This window comes from Rhea pennata, chromosome 23 (genome assembly GCF_028389875.1).
Source record: "Rhea pennata isolate bPtePen1 chromosome 23, bPtePen1.pri, whole genome shotgun sequence".
Lineage (NCBI taxonomy): Eukaryota > Metazoa > Chordata > Aves > Rheiformes > Rheidae > Rhea > Rhea pennata.
The window spans coordinates 2,620,068-2,644,989 of record NC_084685.1 but is presented as its reverse complement, the minus strand read 5'-3'; the positions used below and the strand labels follow the sequence as shown (position 1 = coordinate 2,644,989).

Genomic DNA, 24,922 nt, shown 5'->3' with positions numbered 1-24,922 from the left:
ATCAAAAAAAACACCAAACCTCAACTGTACTCTGTACGAATTGGGTCTGAGACATGAATGGAATTTTAAAATTATAATTAGTCCTGAAAGCTTTGCTCAAGGGTTATACTTTTGTGTAGTCCTTCAGAGTCCTTCAGATAAAGAATGTGAGTGTTAGCACAGAAATTGCTAGTATGTGGGAGCTTCTTGACCAATGAGATGAAAATATTGTGGCATTTCAGCATCTGCAATGCAGAGACGTGTTTTTGTTTCAAATACCTTTTCTAAACTGTTGACCACATTGTGGCAAACAAAGCTCATTTTGTTACGTGGGTGCTTTATCAAGCTGTTAAGGCTTGAAAACCCCCAACAAGGTTCTGGTTTCTCTTCCGGACCCCAGCATGATTGCATTGACTTTCCCAGTGAGCTGCAGAACATGTGATTTCTCCTGGCATTACTCACGTGGCGGGAAGTTCAAAGTTAGCTTTCTTCCATTCATTCTCGGGTGGAGTCTGGATATTCGTATTTTGCAGGCTGGAAAGTGAAATGTTCATTTGGGACTGTTGGGAAGATTAAGCAAAGTTTTTTGGTTTAATGAGCCGCCTTACTTTCTACTTGTAAATGCTACCTTGTGTTCTGCAGCGAGATTCTGTTTTCTTTTTAACACTGTTTTCTATCACTGGTCAGGTCCTGAGTCTCACAAAGTGTTAGTTCAATCCCAGTTCGTAGCCTCACTCCATTCCTTTAGTTCAGCAGAATATTTTCACTCTGCAAAAGTATAAAAAAGTTAAAATGCTTAAAACTTTCCATGCCTGTGACTGTGTTTACTTCTATTTGTCCTTAGTTATTTCTGAAGGCCATGATCATCTTTTGTCATATCTTGAAAAAAAAATCTAAAATAGCATAATGAAGTAAAATTAAAACCAGTAAGCACCAGAAGTGTGCCACGTGAGTAATTGTCATTGATACGGTTGTGTGAAAGATGAATGAATAGCTATAGAAAATGCTTGACGTGAATAGCTATGTCATGCTTGACAGCAGAAGATTTCTTTTGAGAACATTGAATTTTAAATGTGTATACAAACCTCGGGAAGCAGGGGGCCTGCAGATTTCCCGAGGGTCTTCAAGTAAAGACATAACCGTGTTTGTGATAACATAGAAAATACGTGCGGTATCTAGATTAGGTTTCTTCATTTTCCATGCACTTTTTTTTTTGTTTTTTTTTTTGTTTTTTTGTTTTTGTTTTCTGGATTTCTGCCATACCAGAAAGGTTGGAGCTGTCTGTCTGAGGAGGTGCTGCTGGTCCTCTACAGGAAGATGACTAACAGGGCTGCATCCCACCCTTTCATGCCCCCTTTTCATTGGAAATGCTTGATTTGAACATGCAGTGGTCTACTGAGCAAATTCCCAGAAGATGAAAGACAAGATCTTCTGGACTTCTTGATCATACAGAAAACTTCCTGAAAGTTTGCGGTTTAATTCATAGCGAGCAACCTTTTGAGAACATGCAGACTGGTTTTGTATTTGAAGGAGAATCCTTTATATTCAAAGGGGAGTGTAGATGAATTCTTTCTTTTTGGCTATTTATTGCTCCAAAATCTGCTGGACTCGTTTTTCTTTTTTATACTTGTTTGTGGCTTGCAAGATCTTTTGCTGAAAATGCGTCTCTGTCACCTAAGACTGCAGCTTCAGGCTTTTGCGTGACTTCTTGCCTCCCTTTTAGGAACAGGAAAAAAAAATGGTGAAGATGGATTTATAATAGGTGTGTGGAAAACGAAGAACCAACTGGAGAAGATTGTGTGAGTTCTCCAAAGCAAGTTTTTTTTTTTTTGTTTTTTTTTTGTTTTTTTTTTTAACTAAGTGGCAAACTGGTTTCTCCTGACAGCTCCAAGTCCCTGTGGGTTAAGGGTGCAGGTACAACCTGACAGTGTAGTGTGGCCAGTCATTCATAATATGGAGTTTACTTTAACTCCATACAAGGCGACAAGAAAGTCTTGGTTCATTATGATCTTAATCTTGGTATTGATGTTAATTAATCCTGATACATTGTTTTACAAGTATGAAGTCAGGCAGGACATGATCAGAAAAACAATATTTTGGGAAAAAAAAGATCTCTAATTTCACACCACAGGGTGTGGGGAGGGGAAGCTTTGAAGATGCTCTGTTCTTGCTGCAGTGTAATATATTAACATTTCTGGGTTTGGCTGATGAAGTACTCTTCCCCTCACCCTTAGAAACATCAGATGTAATTAAATTCAGAAGCAATGGCCCTTTCCAGGTCTTTCCTGTCAGCAGGATGAAATAGCATATAAATGTTGGATTTTTTTTTTCCTTCTAAGTTCTTAGTAGGTGAATAGTCTCTACAGAAAATCAGTTACTCAATGCTACGTTGCCTCCTGAGTACCTTGCATTGCTAGTATTTATTTTCCGCTGCTAAATCGAGACCCTGCATGCTTTGAGTTTCTCATTCACTGGGCTGCACCTTGACCTGCAAGTCTGTTTGGGATGCAGCACTGGTGAGGGGGAAGACAGGAAGCAACCTTGTCAACAGCACTGCAGAAATTCACTTTTTTTTGTCAGAATGCAGTTACATGGTATGTTGTCACCTTTTGCAGAGCTGTTGCAAAGGAGACTTGCCAGACGTTTCCCTGCTAGACTATATTTTGTGATTTGCAAAGTTGTTTGCATCCCGAAATTTTTTTTTTTTTTTTTTTTTTTTTTGATTTAAAGGGCTTCACCAGCTTTTATTCAATAAGAAAGAAAAAGAAGCAAGTCTCTTCCTGCTGGTGTCCAAAGGCATCTGCCAAGAGGATAGCTGGAGCTGCTTGGCATTTCTGACAGTACCATCGTCTTCCAGAAATGAGTAGTGAAAAGTCATAAGAGCCCAGACCCTCCTCTGGCTTAGTAAGGACGCTTTGGCTGGGATATGAATTTTTAATTTGTGTTCAAACTGCTTTCACAGTGTCATTGCCTGGAGATAGAAAGCATGCAGCCTTGTTAGAGAGAGTGATAACAGCTACTTTATCTCAAGTGCCTGGACTGCTGTTATTTTTTTTTTCCTTTTTTATTTTTAATCTGATGTTATTTGTTGAAAACCCAGATGGGGCAGATGCCTCCCAGTTAAGACTGATGTCACTTATCAGTAAAAGTCTGCCAGCTATTTCACATGATGCTCCCGAACTAAACTGGGATAAAGGCTGGAGCTTCAGCTTGTCCAAGATGATGTGAAAGGAAATCTGTTTAAATGTTTATGCACCAGCAAGGCTGGCTTTTCATGCCATGGCAGTTCAGTGGTTTATGATGATTGGAGATGCCTTGGAGAAGGCTCGGTGGCAGAGGAGTGATGTGACAGCGATGGGGATGTACTCCTCCAAAGCCACTGTGGTTCCCAGATAGCCTCAGTGTGTGTTTCCAAAATACTCTGTCTCTTTATTTCATTTTATTTTTTACTTCCCTTTTAAAATGAAAATTCACTTCTGTTACAAGCATCTGCAGTGCCTGTTCTAGCACTGAATTTTCCTTGTTTACCTACAGAGAGGTAGAGCAAAACATGGCAGTGAGTGCTGGAGGTGGCTGTAAGGTAGCCGCAGCTGAAATGAGCCCCTTTTGTCTCTTGAAATCATTTGGTGAAGGTCTTTTGCACAGACCTGAGGCTCGTGGAGGGAAGTTTTGTGGTTTAGTGGCAAGGCTGGACCAAGCTGGCCCTCGGCCACTTGAAGGAAGTTGTGAGACCCTTTGCCAGACTAGGTGAGGTGCCCTGTTAAAGCCTCTGCTAAGGCTGTCAACAACATGCCTGCCTGAGAGGGTATTATTATGAATTTATTTTTGTACTCAGTGAAAATTTGCTAAAAATATTTGCACTCACTCATCAGCCATCAAACTTCCTGCATTTTCTGTGACTGCAGAAAAGCTTCTGCCATTCAGCCCCATCGTTATTCAGTGCAGGTTACTTTTAATGAGAAGTTAGTGCTCTGATCATTTATGTTGCAATCTTTCACCTGTGAAAGAATGTTTTGCATGCCATGTGGGAAGGCGAATTTGTTTAAAAATAAAACTGGTTTGATATCCTGTTATGTAGTGCTGCAAGCAGAGCATTCACAGATAGTCAAGTGAGACCTCTGTTTTCACATTTCTGTCCGTAGAAAGGTTGTTCTGAGATTTCACCACTGGACAGGACTCCCTTTTCGTATGTGGCAGATTCTCTGTATGACATGGGCGTATGTGTTGGTATCTTCAAATCTCTGTTTCTTCTCTGTAATATTAGCATAATAATACCAGTCGCCTCTCTGGTTTGTGTAGATAGACAGAAGTTTGGGAAAATGGGCTGTCTGTGTGAAACACAGCTTATGGATGAGGCCACGACCTCAACGGAGGCACTATCATAATACTGCTGATTAATAAAAATTGAGATATGTAGGTATGTCTCAAGTTTCTCAAGTTGATTCAGCCAAGATGTCATTGGTAGTGAACTGTTTTATCCTTTGAAATAAAGAACATTAAACGCTTAGGAAAGTCCGAGATCCTCCAAGCCCTTTCCTGTTGGTTGGTAGGCTAACTTTTCTGAAGGAAGCGACACAGAGCCCACAGCTGTCCTTGAATTTCTATTTAAATTCTTTCCTTGCAGCCAGAAAGTTTTTCCTAGTGTCCAACCTATGTTCCCTGTAGTGCAATTAAGGCCGTGACTACTTCTGCTATTCTTGATAGGCCAAGAAGATGGCTTATTCCTTTCTGTTGTGGTCCTCTATGTTTGAATGCCGTTACGATGTCTCCTTTTAGTCTTTACTCCTTTAGACCAGATGAACCTGATTCTTTTAGTCTTTCTCCCTGTCTATGCTTTCTAGACCTCTGATCATTCTTGCTCTTCTTCTGTGAACTTTCTTTACATCTTTATTGAGTGCAGAGTCCAGTATCAGGACTTAAGTAGTGATACCTATGGAGAAAGTTCCATTTCTGAGTCTGATGAGCAAAACTCCTCTTTATGTATCATACTATGATGTTTAGTTTTATTGCAGCAACATGACAGTGTTCAACTCCTGTTTGTGATCCATTGCAATCCTGAGAATCTTCTCCTAAAAAACCCCCCATCACCTCTCAAGTTATTTCCCTTGTGACTGTGCAATTGATTATTCGTATGTTAGTACTGTTCCCCTGTCATTCCTGAATTGTCTTTGTCTTTTTCTTTTTCCAGACCATTTCTACAATTTATCAAGATCATTTTGAATCCTAATCCTGGCCTCTGAAGTACTTGCCACCTGTCCCAGCCTGGTATCAGCAGCAATTTTAGTAAGCATACTATGTTCCATCATTCAAATTAATCATGCAAATATTGAAAAGAGATGTGACTCTCTGGGATGATCAGATGGTGCGAAAAGCAAGAGATTTTATTAGTCCTATTGAAGTTTTGTAATCAGAAATGCAGTTATTTGCCATAGTGTTGTCTAACCAGTCAGTGAGAACACAGATTATCTGGAATTAGAACGAATGGAAGCTATGTGTTGTTAGAAAGTCCTCAAGTGGACTTTTTCGCTTGTTACAATTTTCCTTTTTCTTCTCTTTCAATAGAAAACCCACCATTCATGTACACCTCGTGGCTGCCTTTTGGTTCAGCAGATATTTGATGGTTAAAGAATCTCAGTATTTGGGCCTAAGGCCCGGAGGGAAAGAAACCAAACCCCATTTGTTTCGTGACTTATAAACTGAAAAGGTGGTTGTGAGTGAGGGTGGGAATGTGTTTGACTTGGTGGGGGTTTGCAGCAGTTATGTGTCAAAGTAGAAGGCCTACGTCCTCTACTTGGATTTTTGCCCTTTGGCTCAGACAGTGTCTTTCAATGTCAGCAGAATATCACATATGTTCACTTTGGTGGAGATGGCGAAGGGGTAGTATGCCAAGATTTATGTATTTTCATGGGGCCTGATAAATGAAGCTTTATGGACCAAACTTATATTTATAACGCAAAGGGGCAGAGCCAGGTACTGCCCGCAGAGACCAAAAATATAGTTCACAGCCACTGTTTATGTCCCTATAACTGTCAGTGTTTAACAAATAAGAAATAAAAACGGTGGAGAGATCCCAAAGGTAATCAGTCGCAAATGAACTTGAACAAGAACTTGTTTCTTGTTTCTCTGTCAAGAAGAGCATAAAGCAGGGTTTTGTTGTTAGCTGCACCTAAACGTAAACGTGTTTGTTAGAATAGCTCTTGGTCACAGACTTCATGTGCTCTATGACATTGGCTGTTTCTGGAAATTTCATCGTAAGCAGGAAAAATAATTTGTACCTGCCTTTCAGCTCAGCCTTTAGAGATGTGATGATGATTTAGGATTTCCAGTTTCTTGTGTCATAGGGTCAGTAATACTATTCATATATTAAAAGGAGGGAAACTGAGGCACAGAAAAGGCTAGCAGTTGTAGATGCTCGTAGGGTCAGCCCAGACAAAACGTGTTGACTGCTAGTCCTCTGTACGTCTGTCCCAAATTTACAAGAACTTGAGGAGCAATGAAGTTCTGTGAAAAAAGACATGTAATTTGCTATTTTTCAAGGACTGTAGCCACATAAACTGATTTACTCGGGGTGTGGGGGGGAAGCCTCAAATATCCCCGTAGAGAGTACATAATGTGAATGATTTTATGTTTACTCATTGCACTTCACTGAATGGATGAAATCTCCCCTGGACATAATTGTTTTATATTTAGATGTGTTGTCTAGTATGTTAGTTTAAAAGCAGATGCACAAAGGGATTTTTTTCTGGAGAAAGAAAAAGAAAATAAAGCTTACTTCACCAGTAAATGGTTCTCAATGTTGCAATAATTCTAATAAGACTATTTGAAGAATAAGACTAATTATGATTGATTTATCTGTCTGGCTTTTATTTATGTGTAATGAAGACAACCTGGCTAAAGCATTTTGTTTAAAACCTTTTAGAGTTTTAGTAACATTTTGGACTTGTTTCACATGATGTGTTGTATAAACCTATGACTGATTGGGCTTTTAGGGAGAATCATATGCATCCAGCATGTAGAGCCAGCTATTAGTTTTCTCTCTCTTACACTTTTTTTTGTCACTAGATGCCTTTCTTGTCCCCTTTCCCATATTGTCCATCTGTAGGTGACTCAGCTATACCTGTGCAAATGTCTTCAAACATGTTTCTTCTCTTCTTGCAGCTTCTTTCTTGACACTTGTATCAAATCTCCTCTCTGGCAGCAGCTTAGTTCTGCTCCTGATCATCTGGTATGTCCAAACAGCCACGTCTGTGTAGTAACCTTGCCATTTCCCAACCATGACTCTCTGTTCCTCCTGGAACAATCTTGCTGTAATTTTCCACTTGTGTGTCTCACCAAAAGCCGTATCTTTTCTCACTTGCATATGCCACTTGCTTTTCCTGTCTCTTTTTTTACTGCTTCTTTCTTTTGCTATTTTCCATTTTTGTAAAGCTGTTTAGATTTTTCAAAAAACAAAACTGGGTGGCATTCCATATGCGCTTGCCCATATGTATCTGTTCATAGCGAAGGCTGCAGAACAATATCCATCAATGAGGTAACTTTCCATCAGCTTCATTCCTCTATTCTCATTTCATATTTATTCACTATGTAAAAGTGAACTTTCTTGGAAAGCTTTGATCAAACTATTAGGATGTTTCTGACTTATATATGAGTGAAAGACCAGACAATGCTTTCCTATAAAAGCAGCTATGTTGACAATATGACTATTACGCTATCTGTTCATCAGTTAACTTGGAAGCTTTCATGTCTCAGAGCAACATGCAATAGCAAAAGGCTTTTTTGCAAAGTCAATCCCTAATTGCTTTCAAATGTCTTTTGCCTGCTGTTCTGCCTTTCGTTTTAATTCAGTTTATCTTTTCTTACCTGGCTTCACAGTACTGTTAACCTCTGGCATTTCTGAGGTATACATCCTTTGGGTTTGGTCTTGCTAGATTTCAAGACTGTCTTCATCTATCAATTTACTACTGTGCTTTAATGAAAGGCCAAAAAGCACGGGAATGCCCAAAGTGAATACAGCTTGGCCAAGTAGTTGCTCTTGGCAGATAGATTTTATGACCAACAAAATTTTTGATGGACATCTTGGGAAAAGATGCCCTGCAACCTCCTTGTTTCAGGAACCGGCTGGAAACGAATTCAGGAAAAGGGTACTTCCACAGTGACAGAACTGTGAGTGCACATGTGCAAACCATTCATGCTACTGTTTATGTCTCTTTTTCTCTTCGTTTTCAATTACTTTACTGGCACAGCAGAGTATTTCTGTGTTGTCAGATCAATATATGTCCTCAAGCCTTTGTGCCAAGACCTGGCTTCACACTGGCAGAGGGATTTCAAGTCAAGGGTCCACATTGCATCAGTTTTTCAGACATGGTGTTGACTGTCATGAACCATTTTTTTTTTCCAAAGCTACATGTAGCCTTTTTTTTTCCACTTCTTAGTGATCCATATACTATTTGCAAAATCTTCACTGCCTCATCCCTTTACATACCCTTCTGCAAGCCCTGGCATCTTATTACATCGGCAGTGAAATTTTAAGACCATTTTTGGACTTCCTCCCCTCTTATATTCAGTGTATTTTTTTTCCAACTTGCTGGTATGCTGAAATCCTAGTGCAGAAAGCAGAGTGCTGCTCTGCACTGGTGTGTGTGTCACTGCTCTTATGTCATCCCTTACTAAATTAGAAAGGTGATGTTTTTAACAAGGTAACAAACACTCTATTTTAAGCTGCTTCTAAAAATAAATTCCCACACAAGTTGGTGTTGTGGCAGCAATGTTTTATATTTTCATTGAAGCTGTTTTCTTAGTATGATTCATAGAAAGAAAACGAGCTTTACTAGTTTTACCCTGGGGTAAAGAAACATAGATGAGTTGCTGATCATACATGAAGGTTTACATGTTTGTGAGGACTTTTCCGATTAGCTCTACTGTTACAGGCCTTTCCCCTAAGACTGAAGTGTTGCGTTAAACAGTGGAAAAAATATTTTTCTCAGAGGTGTCTAGTAGCTAATATAACACATTCTTTCTGTGGACGGTGTCCTACAATGCTTTGGAGAGTTAATGCCATCATCACATTGAATGAGAAATAGTAACTAAAGGAAGTAATGAGGAAAGAGATGGTTTCTTTGGGAAATAAGGCAGAGATTTCAAATCTATTGCTTATGCTCAGAGCTGCAGGGAAGAAGTTATTCCCCCAAGAGGCTGAGGTATTTGTTGAGGTGGAGGAAAGTACTGCAGAAGTATTTGGAGAGAAGAAGACTCTGTCTTTCCACTAATCTCAACTTCTTGCAGGGAGCAACTTCCCTGCTATGGGACAAGTTGTCCCTGGCATATAGGATAAGTTTGTTCTCATTTGAACACCAGGTAGAACAAATCTTACTGCTGAGCTGCTTCTGTACGGGCTCCCTTTGTCCTGCCAACTATGTGAGTGGTTCACAAAGAACACCTTTGCTTCTTACCCAAAGCTCAGATGTGTCATCTCCTGGGGGTAAGAGCTGTTGTCTTCATTGTGCATCTCTGTGCTGTACAATGGGGCTCTGACCATCGTTTGGAGTGAGGTGCTGCTGTAGTACTAGTAAGGGGAATAGTTGTATTGCAACACAAATGTGTGAGAGGATGAGTAGCCAAGCGTAGGAAGCTTGAAGAGGGTTAGAGGTTCGGGATACTTGCGGATAATTTAGGAACAACTGTGAGGTAGGGAGAAAGAACTGAAGGAGAAGAAATGTCTCAAGTCCCTTGAGTAGACTGTTCAAATAACTATTGATAACTATGATTCTCTTATGCTTGCAAAAATGGCAGTATCTCAAGGTTGATGTCTTGAAGTCAGGTGTCATTGAAAGGTCAAATACCTTGGGATAAATAATCCTCAAACTGAAGGCAATGTCATCGTTTGCTCTTCCTGTAAGTTTGGAGTAGGGCAGCAGCAGTCTTATCTGTATCTGCTGGTGGTCTGAGTCAGCAGGTCGTACAGGCAGTAGGTTTTCCAGCAGCCAGGGGATTGGGACTGTGAGAAGAGGGACTTCAGGGAAGAAAAGAGATGTGCTTATTCACATACATGTGTGTGTCCAGATATGCACATGCGCACACACTGTGATGATCTTTGAGCATGAAGATGTAAGGTTGCCATAACTCCAGCTAGAAAACTTGCATTTGTGCTGCCAGTGTTGCATCTGGCACCAGTGAGACATCTCTTTCTGGGCCCGTGGTTGAAGCCAGGTGGTACTTGTTTCCTTTCTCTTGCCAGGGCAGGCCACTGGCTTCGATCCTCTTCCTGGGGCACCTTGGTAAAGGGAAATGCAACCTGAAGAAAGTCTCTCTGCAGCGATAGCTGAGAAGCCCAGTTGAGGTTCATGGTTGTGTTGTATCAGACTCAGAAATTACATACATGATCAAACAATGTTAGTCCTGAAAACTTTTTATCTTCTGTAGCAGGACTATTCTGCTCTTCCTGAGCTCTGCTGCAGTGCAGATACATTACAGATGTATCAGGTACATAAATCTATGTTCTGATTCTGCTCTCCCTGAGGTCAAAGCCCCTCCTGGTTTTGGAGTGAGAGGGATTGAGTGGCAGTATGTGATCTTCCAGCTCCTCTCTCAGCCTTTCATGTCCTGACAGTACCTTCTAGATCTCTTCTTCTGCTAGAGTTCATGTACTAGAATTAACCTGCAGCATGTTGCACTGAAGTAGATGGTGATCCTCTTGCCTTCCTGGAAAAGGTGATGAAGCTCCACCACACAATTGCAGGGAGAGATCACAGCATGGGAAGTGGGAGGAAAATATCATTGCTTATTTACAATGCGGTTCTTAGAATAGAAGAAGAGAAGCTTATCGTGATAAAAGAAGGCAAAACAGGAGGTCTGGGCTCAGCTCTGATAGCAACTTGTCATGTGAGAGATATTCAGGATTCCATGTTTTCAGCTGCAGTATGGGGATAATACATCTCTGTTTCTGGGAGGTTGTTGAGGATTTGTTAATGTTTGCAGACTGCCTTGGGATCCTGGGATGAGAGACATTGCTCTGTAAATTTGCAAAATCCTGCGCTAGTAGTTGGGATAGAAGCGGAGGGTCTAATTAGACCTAATTCCGATCTTACTTAATGTCTACTTCAGGAATGGGTGTTTTAAAGATAGCACTCATACCAGTGTAAAAACAGTTAAAGGCGTAAGTGTGCAAAGCGGGATATTTGCTGGGGCTGAGTGGAGGAGCATTGTTTTTACTTGCAGGGATGGAGGCTTTTTAACCTGGTGTTTCCTTCATTTGTCTTCACAAAAAAAAAAAAAAAAAAAAAAAAAAAAAAAAAAAAAAGGCAGTTGGAGTGAAAACAAGATAGCCCAGTAAGAAAAAACACCCTTCAACTTTTGATTAAATCTGCCCAGCACCTCGTGAAGTCCTTTCAGATGTGCTTGTTCCATGCACTGTCTCACAGCAAATGGAACGAGATCATCTGCAGAAGGTCGGAGAGATGGCAACGGCGGTTGAGCAGGCATGATGACAAAATTAGCGAAGGAGAAGGCGGCGCTCTGGTCTCACCTGAGTGCACTGAAATTAAGGGTTTTGACTAGCTCCCTGGAACGCTGGGGGCATAAATGCCGATATTTCTGCTCCCACTGCTGCTCGGTGAGGGGGCTTCAGAGGTGCCGAGGCCAGGAGGGAAGTGCTGCTGCCAAAGAGTTAAGCGCAACATAATCATCTCATTCTCTTTCGGAGGGGAGTTTCTCAGTGGCAGCCTGCAGGGCCATTGGGTAAGACGCGTGATTGTGTGTTCTGGCAACCGCTTTGCAATGCGAAATAAACACCCTTTCGTATAATAGCATTCATTGAGCATTGTGCCTGGGAACGCATCATGACACATGTCAGCCTAGGGCCGGGTAAGTTCCCTCCTTTTGCAGCTCAGCAAAATACTAACGCAGTGTCTTCTAGTAAAGCAGGTCTTCCTTGCTGCGGGCTCAGCCAGCTCCGGGGCTGGTCTTCCAGCCGACCCTGCTCAAGAGTGTCTCTTAAAATAGCGAGCGCGACTCGGCTCTGTGCAATCTGTCAGCCAGATGGAACAGCTACCAAATTTGCTTCCCTGTTAGGTTTATGTTTTAAATTGCTATAATAGCCTTGCAGATTTATTGTTGCTTTAAGTAACTGGAACACAGCTTTAAAAACAACAGCCCGTATACTAAGCCCTCAAGCTGTGCATTAGGGAGCTGATAGGGAAACTGCAAAGGTTGATGGTTACGTTGCATTGAACCTTTAGTCTCAGGTACTCTGCACTCTGATTATTAAGCCCTACAGTTGCTAAGAAAAATCTGTTTTCTTGATTTCACTATTTAAGAACAGTGTTTTTAAAATCTCAGTGCTATAGAAAAAGATAATGCAAATTTTGCCTTTAATGGAAAGACATGTTCTGTAAAGTCACTTTTTTTTTTTCAAAGAATAGAAATATGTCTTTTTTCCCTTTGACCTTCAACATGTATTGCCTCAATGACCAGAGAAAATTATTATGGTTTTTGGCTCCCGATCGTTGCTGCTCATCAAACGCTGTTTTACAGTGTCACAGTCAGCTTCTGCAGACCACAAAACCAGTTGCAGCTAGAAAGTTTGTGTTAAATGTATAGAAGGCTGATTGAAAAGAAAGTGTGTTTCCAAGAATTCTCTATGTTCTGGTTTGTGTTATTTCTAAAATTTAAACTGTGTTTCTCTTACCCCAAATAGATTTCAAATAGTAATTGTAAGTGGGGAATTACAACATATATGAGCGGTTTTACGGAGGACTCTCAAAGGTCGGTTCTTGATCTTGTGGCAGTCAGTGGATTTCTTGATGAACAGCAAAACCAAAAAAAGTTTCTGCAAAGTAAATACATAGCTACAGTGTTTGGGAGATGAAGCTAGAAATAAGAAGCAGAATCTTAGCAGAGAGAGAATCAGTTACTGGAACATCTTAAGTGGGAACTGGTTCATCACCTGTCATTTGTAGTCTTTAAATCAAGACTTTTTTTTTCCCCCATAAGAGATGCTGTAGCTCAAGAACAAGTTATGAACTTGCTGCAGAGAAATCTGAGAAGTTCTGCAAACTGTGTTAAGCAGGAGGTTAGACTAAATGTTCATCGTGTTGTCTTCTGGTCTTCAAATTGGAGGCTCTCTGAAGACTAGATGAGATTCTGGTATCAAATTTTGAAAATAAACCTTTTAATCTCCCCTGAAATGCTTGTTCCAAAAGAGCAAAGGCCTTGACTATGCTACATTCTTTTTTTTTTTTTTTTTTTTTTGAAATTGTTCATCCAGAATGCCTCATAAATGTGAGCACGAACGTTGTTCGCTCCTTAGTCTAGGACTAAGAATGGGAATTTCCAAGGCAAAGGCTGGACTTACTGCACACCACTTCATTGCTGTCAAGACCTGGCATCACAAAATAGCAGCTAATGGAGCTTCCACAAGTTTTAGTATTTGGTTTATGAGCTGTGCAGAACCTCACTGTGAAAGCAAACAAAGTCTTGTGCAATTATCCTGTAGTTCATGTATTTCTAATTTAACACTTTTGCATCCAGGTGTGAATTTCCCCCTTTCTTGGAATATATATGTGTGTGTGTGTGTGTGTATATATATGTGTGTGTGTGTATATATTTTTTTTTCTGGGCCCCTCTTCTTAATCTTCAGGTTTGGTTGTAAGAATGTCACTTTTTATGTAGGAAAGAACAACATCTTCCAAACCGATCTTAGGGAAAAACAAAAAATCCCCCAAACATCCGAAAAAATTCTGTTTTGACTGTCTAGTTAGATTCCTGCTTGTTTGCCCAAGCATCCTCTCTGTAACCAGAGCAGGGCCATATTTACGGCTCTCCTTTCCCTTGGTCCTGTTGCTCATGAATGAATACAGAATATTCAAAGAGGAAAATTTTGTAATGTAGTGAAATACTTTATTCCATTTCCCAGAAAATGAAGGTCATATTTCAGATTCCTCAGAAGTAGGTTCCTAGCCACACAACCAGTTAATTGCTTGATTTTCTTTAGCTTTGGACTATGTAGGTTTTAGGTGAGCAGCTCTGGTAGGTGGCAGAGCTTTGTGAAACCTGGCAGATGATTCAGCATCTTTCCAGTTTACCTCGGGTCAGTCCAGCTGCATCTACACTGTTCTTGCAGCACCACCTTCTGGCCTGCTCCCCCACACTTAGGACAAGTGGTGGTCGATGAAAACTGTAATGTAGCCTGTGCATTTGGAGTCGTGCATAAAGTTGCTCCTTAGTAGTTGCAGCATGGAGGTTAAGAATTGAAACATCCTGATGGCTTGTGGCCAGCTAGTGAGGTAATGGATGAGTTGAGTGAAATCTCTGCAGCCTTCATGCTCTATTGCTCTGCAGAGTTTCCAAGCCTTTGGGTACTGCACTGCATTTGGGGTGCTGTGCGTTGCATGCTGGTAAGTCAGCGTGCACACAAGCTGGAGAGCTGTAGGACCGCATCCTGTCTCCCGCTGTGGGACACACCTCAGACACCCAACAACCAGCAATTACAACCAAAAGGAAGCACAAGGATAGCATTACTGATCTCACACAACGACCTGCAGAGCAAAGGTCAAGCAGCAGCGAAAGCAGCTGACCAAAGTACAAAATGTAGTAGCAACTTGCCCATTTATACCGTGTCAAGGAGCACTTCTTTCCTGCTGTATCTCATTTTCTCATTCTGGTCAGTGGGAGAGCCGCTCATGTCTTTTAATGACTTATTCTCACAAAAGTTTTAGCAGTATTGACCTGCAAAAGAGCTGGTGTGTCCTAAAGCTTGTCTGGGAATTTCCAGCTGGATGAACTGATCTATTTAAAGATGTGATCTCTTCCTACAGCCTTGCTGTTTGTTGCATTAGCAAGAAGACCTCTAAGATCATAGAATCATAGAGTCGGTAAGGTTGGAAGGGACCTCTGGAGATCATCTAGTCCAACCTCCCTGCTCAGCACGGTCACCTAGAGCATGTTAGACAGGGTTGCATCCAGGCAGGCTTTGAATATCTCCAGAGAAGGAGACTCCACAACCTCTTTGGGCAACAAGATACGACTGTAGCTGTCTTTTCAGGGGCACAGAGAAACCTCTTCCAGCATCTTTGCTGAATCTGTCCCCCACTGCTCTATACTTGTACTGACATAATTGTCCTGTTCAGCCGCTGAGCAGACAAAAGCAGCCTCTGCTATCTGCTGCCTAGAGCCAGTTTGTAGTGTCTGTAGAGACAGCAGCCATAAAACAGAGCTACACTAGTAAATGAAGGTCTGCTTCATGCCTGTTAAGGCCTGTAGCTATTCTTTTTTTGCCTGCTAATGCTCAGGCATAAAGCAGGAATGCTGGCCCCTTAATAGGCTTTTTTCTTTCTTTCTTCTTCTTCTTCTTTTTTTTTTTTTTTTCCCAACCTTTCCTAAAGAAGCTGGAGGCAATTTCAGACTTGCCTCCTCTGCAAACATTGTTTTGCACATCGAGGGGAGGGTAGAGACAGAAGTCTTATTATGCCATTTGATGCTTCTGTACAGGATAGTTTTAATAGATGGTCATCTGTCCATGGAACCAGCAAGAATAGATTGCTATGAATAATTGAAGTGCTCTTCACATGAAGGTGAAGGTAGTCGTGGATCGTCTTCAGTGGCCGTCTAAAGAGTTGCTGGTTAGGGGTTTAGTGCAGTGCTTTGTAGACGGTATTTTGTAAAAAATCATTGGTACCCTTGAAAATGTCACTAGAGCCTATTATGAATCCAAATGGGAGGATTACTAGATCTGAATATGGGGTGTCAGTACTGTGATTGACTTCCCATGTTGTTTCTTATGCTGATACAACATAGTCATGAAGAGAGATGAACACTTTTGCCACAGACATGGACTTACTATTTTTAAGGATTATTTTAAGCAGCTGCCTGATTGGAAGTTTAGGTGTGTGGCTGGTAGAGAGAGAATTTCTTTCTTACATTAAAATAGTGAGGGTCTTTCTGATCCGTTAGCAGCTTAATCAGCAGGAGATTTCATCTTAAGCAAGGTTTTTGGAGATATTTTTCTTTCTGGGGCTTATAAAGCAGGAGGCTTTTTGGATTAGCAAGTGAGGCACACTGGTAATTCTTGGATCTAGATTCTCTGCAGGTTAAAGATCTATTATTTTAATTTCTTAGAAAAAGGCAATCCTTTTTAAAAAAAAGGAGGAGAGGAGAAAGAAAAAAACTTAGAGCCACCCAACCAGGTTGGAAGCGTTGGAAAATCTCTGTACATTTTTCTTGCAAAGACATTTTAATTCGTTTAAAAATATCAGCAAATGAATGTTTTGAAGCTTTAGCGGTTTCTGTTGAATCCTGTGCTAAGCAGCAGGAGTATGATCTCAGATTTCCTGGATGTCCGTGCACATAGATATATCCACCTTCTTTGTTAGAGATGTGGGATCAGATTTTGAAAAAATATTTAGGTGCCTTGAAATCTTTAGTGTTTGACCTACATATCCTTTCTTCAATGTCATTCCAGCTCACATCCCTGATGAGCTCAGTTGTGAAGCGCTCAAAGATGTTTTAAAGGTGTGTGGTCACCAGCATGAGTTCATTTCTAATTAAACAGAAGCTTACACTTTATTTCATTAGAAGCATAATAAAAGATGTACAAATAATTGGCTGATTCTTAATTCAGTAGTTCTTAGAAGCAAATTCCATGAAGTCCGTTAGGATTAGGAAGGGGAGCTTTGCATCACTGAAGTAATCTGGTTCTCCTGATCTACATTAAGATGTCATTTTACTTATGGTTCTGATGTGTTAAAATAATTTATCCAGTCTATGTACATGATAGCAGCACGGTATCTCTACCGCAACTTTGCGAGAAGATTAGTCAATACCTAACATCCCTTTCACTTTAATTTGGGGTAAGTAAGTTCTCTAACTTACCAGCTGATTTTGATGCAAATGTAATGATACAGGCACTCTCAGTTCATCCGTTCCACCTGCAGGTACTTCACCAGCGGTATTTAAGTGGCCAACTAAGTAGTGATAAAAGTCACAAAAATTGTGTTCCTTCTCATGAATACCTGGGCATCCCCTCAGGAAAGGTACATCTATGTCTACAAGTAACTGCCTTCCAGAAGAAAAAACTGATGGATGTAGCAAACACAGATGTCACTCATTAGCCTTTCCTGTCACATGGTCGGGTGGCCTGAAATGAAAGTCACAGAACCTATTCCTCACTGTTTAGAAAGAAGATCTCTGCGTGTTTTTTGTATGTGTGTGTCTCATTAGAGTGGTTTTTCACTTGCCTGCTGTTTTGTGGCCAAGCTAGCCTCTGTTTGGCAGAAATACACTGTGAAATTCAAATATTTTTGCACATTTGATTGGAAGGGAGGTGAGGCTGCAGATCTTGTAAAGGAGAGTCTTCTGTGGTGGAACAGGGTGGATTCTACTGCTCTTCTGCTTCTCCAGATCCATGTGTGGTATGCAGTGGTCAGATGAGCTGTTCTGGTGGACTCATATGCCTTTGAGTTCTAGGTCTGCATCTGGAAGTGTGTTCCCATCTGGAGCTCTCGCATCTTTACAGAGATAAGGGAAATGAAAGTGTAAGCAAGTGTCATTGCCTGAAGTAGCCTAGAGTTTCAGAGCAAGGAAAAGAGCAAAGTAGCACCAGGCATCTTGGTTGATTTTTCTAAAACTACAATCAACTCCCCAAAATCCTGGGCATAATTTCTCTTTGAAATTTGACTTGTAATACTAAGTATGCCTATTGCATCTATGGCATGGGCATGGGCCTCTAGGTCTTCATTTTGCTAAAGAATTGTTCTTTGTCCTGCCAGATTGTTATATGCTCGATTTGTTTGGCCTGCAGAGGCGGAGAGCAGCTTCCCCATCCGCGTACATCTCAGCTCTCTGATAGAGCCGTAATGGTCTGTTGGAAGCAGTGGATGAAGAGTGAATATTCAGTCTAACTGCATCCCAGTCTGCGATTTGGGGTATGAGATGGGGAATTTTTAGTTGATATTTTGTCTAATCTGGATCTAAAAGAACGGAAACTCTGCAGTGTAGAGGTGATTCTGTCTAGGGTGGAGAAGATGTGGAAAATTCTACTCTGTTTTCTCTTGTTCCCCCAGTGAGTGCTGGTGCTGTAGGTTCTTGGAGGGAATGAGTCTGTTAGGAAAAAACAGGAATTGGTGGACAGACTGTTGATGGGGTCCCTACATAAATATTTGCGTTCATGTACAAGAAGTATCTGTTAATAAGAGACCAATCACCTGGAAATTAACTGAAACACATTCCGTTTCTCATTAAACGCTGCTTCATTTCACTTGCATAAGGTGTATTTTTGTATGTGCGTACAAGGAAGTTTTGTAGAACTTGTGATGACAAGGAAGAAAACACTGTCCAGACTTGATTCTTTTCTTCCTACAAAGTTAATAACATTCCCTCCAAATTCAGTCATGTTTTTTCTTTCTTCCCTGTTAAATGTATATCTTGATGTAAAATTATTTCTGCTTTATGTGACTTGGCTTGGCCTTGACTATAGTGTGAGAACACTAAAACGTGACAACTCCCTCCTGAACCTCCATCCCAAGTGCTGTTGTTCTGAAGAACGCCAGAGTCTTCCAGTGGTGAAGTGTCTCTACGCAGCCACACCCCCACACTTGATGCTATCTTCAAACATCCATACAGCCTTTAATTTGGAATCACTGCTGTGCATGTGTTTCTGTGTGTTTGTGGATGTCTGTAGTATGTATATTATCCTTGCAAAATAAGGCTTGGTGCATTTTGCTGGGGCGTAGAAGTTGTATGAGAAGTACCACCTACTGCTACTTGTTCTGCATTCGTCTGATTGGTAGATCTGCTTCAATCTTCAGAGCTGTCAAACCATGACGTTTCAGCAGCTCCAAATTGGCTTAGGAAATATTTATCTTGCAAAAAGTTTGGTTTATTAAACTGACTCTTCTACCAGTTCCCCTGCTGAGGAATGAAAACACAGTGAAGTCTTTATCAAGGAAGCTTTTCAAGGCAAGGGTGGCGTTGGGGACAGGCAGGCACTTGCTATGTGTATGTAACACTGATTTTTATTCCCTATTTCTGTTATGTGACAAAATATAGATACATTTCAGTGTGTGCTTCTAACGAGTCAGGACTGTGTCTGTAAATAGAATTTTCCAGCTTGGTGATAGGATCAGAATCTCTGGTTTTGCCTGGGGGGAATAAAAGGACCATTTTCTTCTCTTTTTGGCTTTCTTTTCTTTCAGGTCAGGACGAAGCCCATTGTCTTTAGTACTGAATCAGTGGGGAAAGTTTCCTTGCTGAATTATTTTTACTGAGATTCCAGGCTTTCTTCACTGACACTTAAACAGAAATCTTTCAGCATCTCCTCTTTGTGTTTGATTAAATAAGACAGAGGCTGGTACAATGTGGCATTGTGTACTGATGCTATCTCCAGAAAGTAACATACTACTTTGGAAGAGCTCTCTATTGAATATTTTTTCTTGTCAGGGGCTGTGTGAAGATGCAGTAATTCTGTCATCTACATCCTGCTTTTTCATTGTCCTTATATAGCAAATTAATAGTGTATTTCTATAGTATATTCTCTCCTTACCGGAAATCAAAGCACTTCCTTAAGAACTTGGTTAACACAGTGAAGTGCATAACACATCACTTTCCAATGCTGAAATACTGTGAACTGAGAGATGGCAGCTGTGTAAGAGTGAGAAGGAACCTTGTACCATGGTCCAGGGCAGACATGAAGGAAAAACCTTCTGTCCAACAGGCTGTGGGAACCTGAGGCTGTGGTTGCCCCAAAAAGGGCATCTTTAATGACCAGCCTTTAGATTTTAGTCAAAAGATTTCAACCAAAAACTTCCATCAACCTAGGAGCATGGGTTTAGTTCATCCTTGCAGGTAGGGCAGCTGTCTGCAGAGTGGACTCCAACTGGATTTCCCTGCAGATCTCCAAAAAACTCCACATCCCCCCGCTGTAGCCGGGGAGGTCCAACGAGGCCATGATTAGAGCAATGCATGCGATTCATGGCAGGAGGGGTTGTCTGCCTTGTATGACCTGGGGAAGTGAGGCAAAAATAAAAGCTGAATTTCTCCTGGGTGGAGAAGACGGCTGCTGCGGTTATGCACATAGAATAACTCACTGTGGGTAGTATGGAAGTAACAGGGCTTCTGGGTGGCATAAGAAGTTGGCCTGCTCCAGCTAAATACTGGGAGCTCCTACCAGAGTTACAAAAGTGATAACCAGATACTGCAATGTAAAAATCAAAACCTTTGTCTCTGTTCTGAGATTTGTGTTCGTAGGGTTGTAACTCTATCCCTTTGCTGGAATTAAACCTGTGCTGTAGCCTTTTATTGTCCTGTAAGTGTCCAAGGAAGGTTGCTGTCTGCTTCCCATTGCAAGGGACGTTGTACACGTGCACAGTATGGCTGTGCCGTCTAGAAGTACGGGCTCTGCACAGCAGGCATGTAGCACATCCTACACATACTGGCACGGCAGGAGAGGGACCAGGCAGGTTTCTGCCTCCTCCACACCTTTTCTTCTGCGTGTCTGAATTTCCCTGGAGAACAGAGGCTATGGGCCAGTTAAGTTCCTAGGAGGCAGTATTGGGCTCCCAGGCTGCTGCTTTGAGTACTCAGGTGGTAAGACATTCAGTACATATGCTCTGTTTTACTGAGGGGTTTGCCCTATTTTACTGAGGGCTTTCATAATTTAGTCTGTTTGTTTCATTGATTGATTGATTTAAATTAAGAAATGAAAGGTCCCTTCCCAAGGTCCCTTCCCACGTGCCTTGATGTGGCAGTTTACTGGGCAAATGGAACTGCTTTCTGTTCTCTTGTTGCATGGTCACTGCCTGGAATTTTTCAGGACTTTCCCTCCACACCTCACCTCTGTGCTTTCCTCCTTTCTCCTCCCCTGTGCGCTCTCAGCTGCTCAAAGCGCCATTCTCTGGGTGGTGGCTTGGCAAGGGAGGGCTGTGGGATTCAAGGATGGTCAACTCAGTCTTGGTCCTGTGTCAACATGATGTTTTCCAACAGCGGTACCTTGCCAGCGGGAACTGAATGTGGAAGTTAGTGGCACCTACCAGATCCTCCTCCTCTTCACTCCAGGGGAAAAATATTCAGCAAGCTCAGAGTGGGGAAGCTTTTCATGTTGTCCGTGGAAACTTTCTGCTGAGCGTATGTTAGTTTTGCTGAAGCTACAGCAGAATGCTGTGGTGAACAGTCGTCTGTGCAAGGAGCTCTAGAAATTGTGGCCTGCATGCGTTTGGCTTACTTCAATATTGTACATGTCTGATGTGATACCCTAGATTTTCCTTCCTGCTTTCAAATGCCTCTCACCTTTAGCAGTGACTGATACTTAAGCTATGGAAGGATGTAGCCTTTTCTTCATTCCAAGAGCTAAAAGCCTGTAAATGTACTTTGTTTTGTTTTGTTTTGTTTTTTTTTTTGTGTGTGTGTTTTCAGAGAGGGAGATGAGAAAAAAACATAGATATTTAGCAATTTTTTCAAGTACAACCCAGAAGACATTAAAAGGAAAAATAAAAAGTAACGGAGTACGGGTGAGTCAAAACAAAGAATGAACATTAGAGTTGGGCAGTTAGTAATATATTGCAGAAATGAACTTGCCACCCATTGGTGAATTACATTACAGGTCCCTCTCTACATCATCCAAACAGGATGTGAGTTGTTGCATCTGCCAACTGCAGAGCTTTGGCTCAAGCAATAGCTGCTCCCACTTCCAGCTCTGGTGGTTTCTGATTTAATTTCCCGTGTGTTGGCCAAAAGCAGTTGTCAAAGTACCTTCATATTCTAATAGCAATAGATTGCAGAAAAGAATGCAAACATGTCCTTCTGATACAGTAAAAATGAGAATGGGTTAGATCTCTAGGCAGACCGTCATATTGCCTTCGGTTGTTAGATCAGAACTTAAATTTGCTGCTTCTGAACAGTTCTCCTTGTAGGCTGGGAGGAGAATGCCTAGTTCTGCAGACCTAACATGTATCTGAAAGGCAGGAAACTGAAACTCCTGTGCAATCTTGAGCGACTCTGAATTCATCAGGAAAAAATGTTTAGGTCACTGGAGAAAAGAGCATGCATTTGCGTGTATGCATGTGACTGCACTGAAAAGACGGTTAAGCAAAACCAGTGCAATGTTTGCAGTTGTGGTTCAGTCAGTTAAAGCAATGATAGTGTCTCGTGCTGTGCATTGCTGCAGAGTTTGAGATGTATCTAGATGCACATGGAGGTGCAAATGCATGCAGGAGTGAATACTTCGTTATGCCAGATATGCCTGTATGAAGCCAGAGTGCCTTACTCTGCCCTTGCAATACTGTAATTTTGCACTGGAATAGATGATAATGCAATTTGTAGCCAATGGGACCTCCATTCCCAATGAGTAATGCTGTTTGTATACAGACTTTTTTGCAACATTTCTTCCCCTCAATTCTATATTTAGGGAAAACTGGAAGCATTTTGTAATGTCAGCTTGAAAGATCACTTTATCATTTTAGTGAGGTTGTATAATAATCTTGGAGGCTGTTTTAATTTTATTTTGCTTAAGTTTTATTGCATTTTACTTAATTGCTTCTGCTTTATTGTTAATGAGACAAAAAGCAGTTTGTGTAATAGCTTGCAGAGTAAAATTATCGAGGAACAGAGATGGAATTTGAATTTTAAATCTTTCTTTTTATTGTTTTCATTGTCTTCAAAATCTTCATTTGTTTTCATTCGGTCTTGCTGGGTCCTAGAGGAAACCTCACTGACCCTTCTGCATCCTGCAAGTATATCCTTAGAACAAACTCATCTGCATGCTAGCTGCAGAAGGATGAATTCTCCAAAGGGCAGCATGGCACATTGCCCGTACTCTCACTTGGTCAAACTGGTGCCACGTTGTTTGATCGTCTCTGAATTCCTTTATTTCTGATCGCCTCTGCAATTAGCCATCAGCATCCCTCTCTTTTCGTATTTATGGTGTATGCCAAGATTCCTCATCTTCCATTTTGTGGAATAGCTTAAACTCCTGCAGTAAGTGGCTGTCAGAAAATCAAAGGCTGAGTAAAACAATATGGCTAACAAGCCCATGACACTTGTTGCTTTTTTTTTTTTTAATTTAATTTTATTTTCTCTTTAATGAAGCCTAAGGAGAATGCTGTTCCCAGAAGCCTATGAAATGCAGAATAAACTGAGAAGGATATTAGTTATATGAATGCAGCTGGTGAACATCATGCACAAAGCTAGGACATACAGGCTTGTGTCTAGTGTTAGTTCTGCTGTGGAGAGCTATGGAAGACTAAACCCAATATTACTGTCTCTGATCCGAAAACAGCACATCTGCAACCCTTCCACAGAGCTTCCTCTGTATCCTTAGGAAGCAAAGCCGTATAGGACTTACACTGTCTGGCATGCATTCTGAATCATGTGTGACAAAATTGGTGTGTACAAACCACTGGAGAATATTCTGCAAGGAAACAGAATTGATCTCATTATTAAACTCAGTCATAATTTTCTTGCTGCTGCTGGCTCTCTTCCGTCATTCAGTTGTGTACTGCTCTGTTTATATACTGATTAACTGACCATCTAATTCACCTAGCTTCAGGCTTACCTGTCTCATGCTGGGTAGTCCTTTACCCCATTAACTGTCCTGAAAACAATAAGAGAAAGAGATGCAGAGTCTTAGTGCCTTATGGACAGCATTGTCCAGATGTATGAGAAGGAGCCAGGACTGCTGGAAGTTACAGTGCAGTGTTGCATGGTAAAAAGAAAAATTTGAGGAAGAACTTGTTTACATTTTTGTTATTAATTTGATGTCCACGTTTTGCATTTCCTGCTCACACTGGTGCTGTGTTAGTGAGTGATTAATTTCAGCTCTCAGATGCAGACAATATGCTCTACCTACAGCGTTGCCCAGTTCTGGGTATGGTGTCTGTTTGTGTAGGACAAGACCTGTGCAATGAGACTCCTGCACATGCAAAACAGCAACTTCTGGACAAGTGCAGAAAGCTGGGTGCATCTGAATTGTCGCAGGTGTCCAGATCAACCAGGCTGAAAGCATGCAGTGGGTCTAGCTTGGACCCTCTCGGTTCTGGTAGCTGCCTACAGGCCTTTTCAAACTAGAGCTCTATGTCATAAGACAGCTTTGAACCCTGATGTTTGAAAGTTGACTTGTTATCCGTTTCTTAGCCTTTTGGCAGCTTGATCACCATTAGGGTTCATCTGTCTTTATTCAACTTCCCTTGCTGTACTTTCTTCTGTTCCTTCCTACCTCCTGGAATTTATCAGGCTGTGCAAGGAATCAGTTCCTCCAGGAGGGAGAATTAGTGTAATGACCAGTTGCAGATAGAAACATTCACCTTACAACGCTGGAGCAATTGATCTGGAGCAATTATGCTTGGAGCAACATTTCTACTGGCAAAAAAAAAAAAAAAAAAAAATCAGTTGTCTCACCTTATGCCAGTGGGATGGAAGGGCCTTCCTCCCCACATAGGTGTTTAGGCTTTGTAGGGGCTCAGCAGAGAGGTGAGCATCACCTTAAAGCAGGATTCTGCCTCTTGCGCAGTGAAACTGAGACACTCACCAGATCCAGGTTTTGCTTTATCTCCGTTACGTACCGGATAGTTGGGTTCTGTACAAAGCAAATTGGAGAAATGCACAACCAGGGAGCAGTGACTCTTGCTCAGGAGAGGCACTCAGCAAGACTATTCAAAGATGAATATGTGCATCCACAGAAGAAAAGCAACGTTCATCAGTAAGTCAGGGGAGGTTCAAGGGAAAGCATTTTCAGTTGATCTGTACAAAGCTTGCTGGCCATGAGACCAGGGCCTGTGGTACTGACTAAAACCTCGTTCCCTACTGATTCACCCTGCAATTATGAGATTGAGCAGAAATCATAAACTCCATCTGAACTGTAGTTGTCCTCTTTTTTTTTTTTTTTTTTTTTTTTTCTTTTTTCCCCCCACTTCTGTGGTTTGAAACTATGTAGAAACGTTTTGGAAGGTTTCTCAATGCATGA

General features: G+C 41.3%; 1 protein-coding gene across 6 annotated transcripts in view; it reads left to right on the top strand.

Annotated features, from left to right (window-relative positions):
* HIVEP3 (HIVEP zinc finger 3) overlaps nt 1-24,922 on the top strand; it is a 273,492-nt gene that overhangs the window by 170,067 nt on the left and 78,503 nt on the right. For 5 of the 6 annotated variants that reach the window (XM_062593869.1, XM_062593872.1, XM_062593868.1 and 2 more), the window contains one exon: nt 5,168-5,262. The exons of the other annotated variant lie outside the window; for it this stretch is intronic. The gene's annotated coding sequence lies outside the window, so the exon portion shown is untranslated. The remainder of the gene's footprint in view (nt 1-5,167; nt 5,263-24,922) is intronic. 6 annotated transcript variants of the gene reach the window in all.